A 7,785-nucleotide genomic window follows, 5' to 3' on the forward strand; every position below is an offset into this window, starting at 1 on the left:
CCCAAATATAAAAGTTTCAAGCTCAAATATAGCAACTAAGTAACTAGAACCAATATATTTGAGTCTAGTTTAAATTCTATAAGGAAATAGGTAAGGAAATTAATTTATAAAAAGCGATCTTGTTAATTAGATTCATTGTGAAGCTTTGAATAGCATTGTCCATTCTGATTTATAATTAATGAACTCAATTTCTCTTGTAATGAAGAAATTTCCTATTCATCCGTCAGGGACTTTCAAATCACAATCATTCATTTTATGAGGAAAAAATGAGAAATATTTCCTAGAGGAAACTATATTTTAAAATAATTTTACTAATCATGTTTTGCTTAAATTGGAGTAAATAAGGTAGGAGAAATTAATTATTCCAAATCTGTTTATATTCCATAATAACTAATGATGCCTGTAGTATGTGACTATAAGCAAAACACTTATCCTCTCTGGGACTCGTTATGTAAAATGGGTATATTAAGATGGGTATACCTACACCTTCACAGAGCTGAGGGTTTCTAACAAGACAATGCCACACCCTAGGCAAACAGCAATCTTGACAAAGATGCTTGCTTCAAGATCTAAGAATCAAAGCAAAGGGTAAACTTGGGTGATGTTTGTTATTTGAGTCGGCCAGTGGAGGTAACTCTTGGGCATTTTTCTGCTGCCCTTAAAAACATTTCTGAAATCCTTGGCTGAAATCCTACCTCTTCATTAAAATAACACTTTAGTAAATTATCATAAGCACTGCGCAGTGGGCATGTGTCCTTTTTGTGGCTGCCCAGTATCTACTTTTATGGAATCTGCACTGTGTGATTCTTGGAAGTGATGGAGCCGGACACTTGCTCTCCCCATTCCATTATGGGCAAAGCCAATTGGATGCTCCTGCCCAGTGCTTTGAGTCTGGGGTTAGTGAAGCTATTATGCAGGGACGCTTTTGAACTGATACATGGAGGTGCATGTGGGAGCAGTCGAGGGCAGCAGTGGCAGTCATGTCCATTGAGATATCCCAAACAGACCATTCCTGTAGTGGGACTTTGGCCTGGTTCCTGCTCCCTAACCTTCCCTGGCTCCCATCAAATTTCCAGCCTTGGAGTCCAGTGTTCCTATCCAATCTGTGATCTAACCTATACCTGTCCAACAAATTCCTTTTCTGCTGAAGTTAGCAATAGTCAGTGACTGTCTGTTTTCAAGAACAAGCATATAGCTCCTGGCCTAATTCATTAGGAACAATTTCATTAGGAAATTACTTTTGGTACTTACATTAGAAAGGATTCTAATTTATTAGCTTTCTTAAGTAAATTTTGCCTTTCTGACCATTATTTTTCTTTAAAAAAACAGTCAAGTGGAAGCTCTACAAAGAATGGTGTACCGTGTACAGTCTATCGATCTGGGTGTCTTGCTTATGAACTGCCTCCTCTTCTGGTTTTGATGGGGACATTTTTCTCCTATTGGGGCAGTACAGTTCCCTCTCTCTTTTCCTTTGTTACTCTGTCTTGCTCTTTGCAAGACCATTTTTTTCTCATCTCTCAATTTGTGCCCCACCACCAAATTCCTGCCGCTGATCCACTGGTTGGTCAAGGAAGGAGGATTCCATAAGAAGAAGGAACGCAATGGAAGGGGAAACTGCGGCCACCATCTGGGAAGAGGAGAAGGGACAGGAAGGAAAGCTTATCGCATTTCTACTTTTGTAAACTTCACCCTTTTATATTCCCTGTGCAGTTCCTATTTTCCACTCTTGGGGTAGAGAAATGAGAAAGAGGTAAAGGTAGAAGAGGAAAGAATGCCTTCTTGTCACAACTTCCTATTCTCAGCCCCGTATTTCCAACTAGACTGCAAAGGACTTTGTGTTGTTTATTGTTGATGTCTCAGCACATAAACAGAATCTATTATATCGTAGATGCTTGATTGAGTTTGTTGAATAAAAGTGATGGATCTCTTTGACATAATTTATATAGATTCTTATTCTAGCTGTATTAAGGCTTAAAATAAATTCTTATGAGCTGGTTTGGGAACTTATCCACAATCTGTAACTTGTTCTATTAGAAATTATATTCCAAGAGTCAAACAGTGGTCTTACAAGTAAACTTTTGAAAAGCACTTTCAGGTGGGCTAGGGACCGCCCTTCTAGTGGAGGAGTGCTGTTATCAGTGCTGACTTAATTAGTAAAGGATATTTGAGCTCAAAGTTGGAGTTGATAAAGAAAATATTAACTTAATATATGAATTGACTAATAACTGTTCTCTGTTTAAAAAAATTTGTTCAAATTCTGTCTTAGCAGTAAATCTTCACCAGGTAGCTAAAGTGAATTTTAGTAAAATATCTAAGAAGTGTTTTGAAAGTGCCAAAGAAGCTTCAGGGGCCTCCACAGCTTGAAGATTGTCCACAACCACGAACACTCCTCTTCCTACCATCGTTCTAGACATCAATTCCTGCCTTCTCCCCTAGCTGCCATACCATCGTCCCGCATCCCAGCCCTCAGCTTCTTCCACCTTCCCTGCAACATGCTAGCATTGCTCCTCAAATTAGTTTGATAATTGCCCAGACACTAGACTTTGCTTTTGGAGGTCCTTGGCTCCTCCCTGTCCTTCCATCGGTCATCAAGTCTTAAATATCTCCTGATTGTCTTTGAATCTTCCCTCTCTTCTTCATTACCCACTGCCAACACGCCAATCTAGCCCACCATTATCCCTCACTCAGACTATAGCAATGGCACTCTAATGAGTCTTTTACATAAATTTCTCCCTCTTTTCGTTTGTTCTCTACTCTTTGGCCATAGTAATCTTTTTAAAAAGCTAATTTAACCACGACTCTCCTGTGCTTAAAAGCCTTTCAATAGCTTACTATTGCCATCAGAATAAAGTCCAAAGTTCTTAACATGGCTCACAAGGCTCTACATGGTCTGTTCTCTCAATCAACATCACATCCCTACCTCATACCACACTCCTCCTCCACCTCTCTGCTCAGCCAACTGGACTTCTCTCAGTTTTTTGATCACACTGTGCTTTCTCCCACCTCAAGACCTTCCACAAATTGTTCCGTCTGCCCTCAAGGTTTGTCCCACATGATTCAGGTCTTCTCAAACATGATTTCCCCAGAGGAAACTTTCCTGACCCCACAGTGCAGGTAGATCACTTGTTACATAATCCCTGAGCGCTTCTCTGCTAACTACGAGCTCTAAGAGGACGTGGACCACACCTATCTCATCCTGGGGTGTATTGTCAGCTCCCTGACCTCTCTGCTTTGTCATATCCCCCAAAACTTTCCTTTTCCCTATATCATGAGGAATAGATGTTATTTGTTTCACTATTTTCTCATTTTGAACTCTCTCTTAGAGAAATGTATCCAGCAGTTAACATCGCACCAGCCTGGGGGTCAATGAGAGATGTCTCTAATCAACTATTTCGATAAGCAATTTTAGAGAGAAAGAATGGTAGAGTAGTTAAGATCGTGGTCCCTCAAGTTAGACTGCTTGGGTTCAAATCCTGACTTTGCCAGTCACAAGGAGGGCAACCTTGGGTAAATTACTCAACTTCTAGCCTTGACTGAGTTTCCTCATCTGTAAAATGGTAGTAATACCTTAAAGGGTTGTTGGGAGAATTAAATGAATTAATATACATCAAACATTCAGAATGTGCCTGGTATATAACACATGCTGTGCAAGTATTTGCTGTTAGCACTTCTTGAACACGGACTCTGTGCCCCATGAGACTAGCAAAGTTAACCCTGTGAGGGTATGGCTTGTGTTGGCCGTCTTTATTTTGGCTTGCCCAACGACTCGCACAGTGCCTAGCACTAAGTAGTTGTACACTAAATATTTGGAGCATGAAATCAAGGATGACTGACAGAATAGTCATCATTTGTTAGACTTCATCATAGTGGAGAATAGCAGAGATGGGACCTAACCTTTACTGAGCGATTTCCATAAACCTCCCCTCCTTATCTGAGAATGGCAGAATAATTAGCTTTTTCTCAGGACTGTTGTGAGATTTTAGTGACAATAAAGTATATAACATACTTAACCCAGAGCCCAGCACACTAAGCTCACCAATTATCACTCTCTGAACTTAGAAGCTAGTAGGTCTAACTTTTGCTTTTTCTGGGTTCCAACATTAGGTTCTCAGTTCTGCCTTCTTGGCTGTCCTCCTTTATTATGGTGGTTCAACAGGAAGATCTGTCTTCTCAATCTCTGATCTTTGTTATAAAATGTCTATGAAAGGCCAGCAGACGTCTCTGCTTTCAATATTAGCTAACACTTTCCCTGTCGAGAGCTTACTCCATCCCTACGGATATTGAGAAGATAAACGGAAATGATTACAATGTACTTTCCAAATATAAAACATTGTACTATAGGAGTTTGCCAAAGGGATTAATACAACCAGATATCTGTAGAGGAACTTTATGAGGACCCTGTGTCTCTCTCAACCTTAATGTCTAAGATTGTAGATATGATAGAAATCTGTAAATACCATGTAGAAGCAAATTTATTAAAGTCTAGGATAACTGCATTACCCAGCTATACACAGTGTGTTCTTTCTTCAGATGCTATGATAAACGAAAAAAATGGTTGCCATAGAGATAGTTAAACTATGCCCTTTGGCTGGCAGATTTGAAGTCCATTTCAACCTAGGAGAAGAGAATGTATTTTGCCTTTAAGTGATATTTGTGGATAATTTCTATCACAGTTGCAACACAAGTTATTAAAGCTCAAATGTTAAACCTATAAACATTGCACTTTATGAAGCCTTTTGCTCTTTTGGTAAAACTTATTTTAACATTTACGTGCTAACCTTAAAAGCTACTAACTTTTTGCCTTGGAAAATATAGTTTTAAAGTTCTTCCCCTAAGATACTATAAAAATCTTCCTTGAAATCTATTCTACCACACAGTTGACTTCATTTTCTTTGCAGCTCATATTTTACTTTTGAATCATTTGTCAGGGGCAATATGTAGTATTGCAAAGGGTGTACCAGTACAGGAAATGCTTATGAAACATGGAAACCCATTTAATAATAACTCGTAGTAATCAGCTAGCAGAAAAATTTGTGGATGGTAATATTCAGATCTTTGTGTAGTCATTTAACCTGTTCTTCAAAATTCAGAAAGTAATTACAAATCCACAGCCAGGAAAATCTGCCAGTTGATGCAAGCATTTGCTCCAGGGAGAAATTTGTCAAGGTTAAGCTTATTTTGCCTGGTTGGGTAAGATAGGTTCTGTGGATAACAAAGAGGAAGCTGGATTTTTTATTGAATGAATTTTACGTCATCATAAATCTGACCACTGTTCCCTGAAAGATTACTGCATAAATCCATTTTTCAGGTGTGATAACTCAAAAGAGACTTTTATTCCCTAGGGAAATAATAATTTCCCTTTTTTCCTGGCATTGGGGATTCGGTCATGACCTTCCTTTGCCCAGGCCAAGGTTTAGATAATTGCTTCCTTCCTCTATGCTGGTCGTGACTATTTACATCAGTGTATGTGTGTGTGTGTGTGTGTGTGTGTGTAAGTGTATGTGTTTAATTGGGCACTTAAAGAGAGCAAGAATAGTAGAGAAAAAGTACCTTGCCAAATATCCTAAACTCCAAACCAGGATCCCTTAAAACTCTAAATTTGGTTGAGTAAATGATCATATAGCTTTTTCCCCATCTTCCCTCAGTCCCCAACCTCCAATGTCTTTCTGTTAAATGTAGTAAAACCAAATGAGTCAATATGGGTGAAGATCTTTTAGGAGCTGAAAAGGAAGGCCATGAATCATTTAAGGTAGGATATCAGTTTTCTTTTTCTCTGAGATGAAGTGAAAACTTAAGCAATTATACACTTCCTAGGTTAAGAGATTAAAATAGGAGTCATACATTTTTCATGTTCTTGTTTATTATGCATAAAATCAGTTATTTTATTTCTTCATCTAAGAATCTCTTTAATGTTTGTACAAGGAAAAGCATGGCAAACAGTGAAAATTGGCTAACCTAAAACCCATTTCCCACCCTCTTCTCCATTCCTAACCCTCCATTAAAGACGCCAGAAATGCTGAATATTTTCTTTCTACCTCCCTTACAGCTAGGGTTGGTCGTGTGAATCTGTTCTGGCCAATATGGCATAAGGAGAAGTCTACTATGATCTTTCTGGGAAAACCTTTCTTTCCTAATAAAGGGACAGATGTGATTGGTGTTACCCCTTCTTCCTCCTCCCTTCCCCTCTTCCCTCTTTATGCCTTAAATGTGAACATGATGTCTGGTATTGTGGTGGTCATATTGTGGCAATGAGTCCAAAGTGTGAGGCTAAGGATGGCGGAATAGAAAGATAGAGGGCCGGCCCCGTGGCTTAGCCGTTAAGTGCTGTGCGCTCCACTACTGGCGGCCTGGGTTTGGATCCCGGGCGCGCAGTGATGCACTGCTTCTCCGACTATGCTAAGGCTGTGTCCCACATACAGCAACTAGAAGGATGTGCAACTATGACATACAACTATTTACTGGGGCTTTGGGGGAAAAAAAGGAGGAGGATTGGCAATAGATGTTAGCTCAGAGCCGGTCTTCCTCAGCAAAAAGAGGAGGATTAACATGGATGTTAGCTCAGGGCTGATCTTCCTCACAAAAACAAAAGAAAAAAGAAAGATAGAAAAGACCAGAGTCTTTGACGAAATCATTCAGCGGGAGATCCAACCTCCCATCATCTTCTAATTACATGAGACAAATAAATCCCTATTGGTTTAAGCTACTGTTAGTTTGATTTTCTCAATACTTATAGCCAAGAAAAGATCCTAACTAATAAAGAATTTGGTTTGAGTTTCAGTCTGAGAACCACCCCTACCCCAAAGGAAAAGTTAATACTTTCTGTTTTATTTCTTATCTATTTTAGGTGAGATTATTCCAACTGTAGTAATCATTATAAGCTTTTTTCAATTCAGTAACCAAGCTGGACCTTTCCAAAGATTGGAAGAAAAGTGATGTTTGGTGTTATGCAAACATTAGCACATTATCAAGATGTGCATGTAACACACTACAAGAATCAATCTTAGGGTGATAATACTTTTAACCAGTTTGAGAAATGAGGCCAATTACAGACTAGGAAGGAGCAAATTTAAAGTTAATTCCTTTTAATCAGAGGTTCAGGTGGCTTATATCAAGGCATTTTCTGAGAAAGTTTAGGACACTGTCTTCCACAAAGTAGAAAGCATATCTTCCCTGTAAAGATTCTTAGTTTTTCTACCCCAATTCTGTATCTCTGGGAATAGAACATACTCTCTTGGCATACTCATCTGTTTTCAGTAGAACGATGTACAACTCTTCTAAAGCGCCTCTCCTGTCAGCTCCCTCTGGTCCTAATTAGTACTCCACAGAATGGTAGATATAATTCTAGAGTTTCTAAGCTGTCAGCTGCAATGCCAGGTATCTACCAGCTTCATCATCTGATGCTATCAAGTTCCCCAGGATCTCCCCGTCACTTCAGATAGCCAGTCATGTTCAAGTTAATGTCACTCATTCTGAACCAATTTTCCGTCAGTTATGGGAAAACAAAGCTAAATAGTTTATACTACTATTTAACAGATATCAGCTAAACTTTGAGTATATACACTCATAAAAAGGACTCCCCTAACAAGATAGCCTTTTATGCTTCTTTGAAAAATTATTTCAATTCAATGGGCTATATACATCATCAAAATGGGCTATATACATCATGGATACATCAGTGTTGATTCTGGCTTCAAGTTTGCGTGTCAGATCATTCAATAACAATTATCAACTGCTTTTGTTTTAAATTGAAGTTAAATTCACATAACATAAAATTAGCCAGTTTAA

This window comes from Diceros bicornis, chromosome 21 (genome assembly GCF_020826845.1).
Source record: "Diceros bicornis minor isolate mBicDic1 chromosome 21, mDicBic1.mat.cur, whole genome shotgun sequence".
NCBI lineage: Eukaryota > Metazoa > Chordata > Mammalia > Perissodactyla > Rhinocerotidae > Diceros > Diceros bicornis.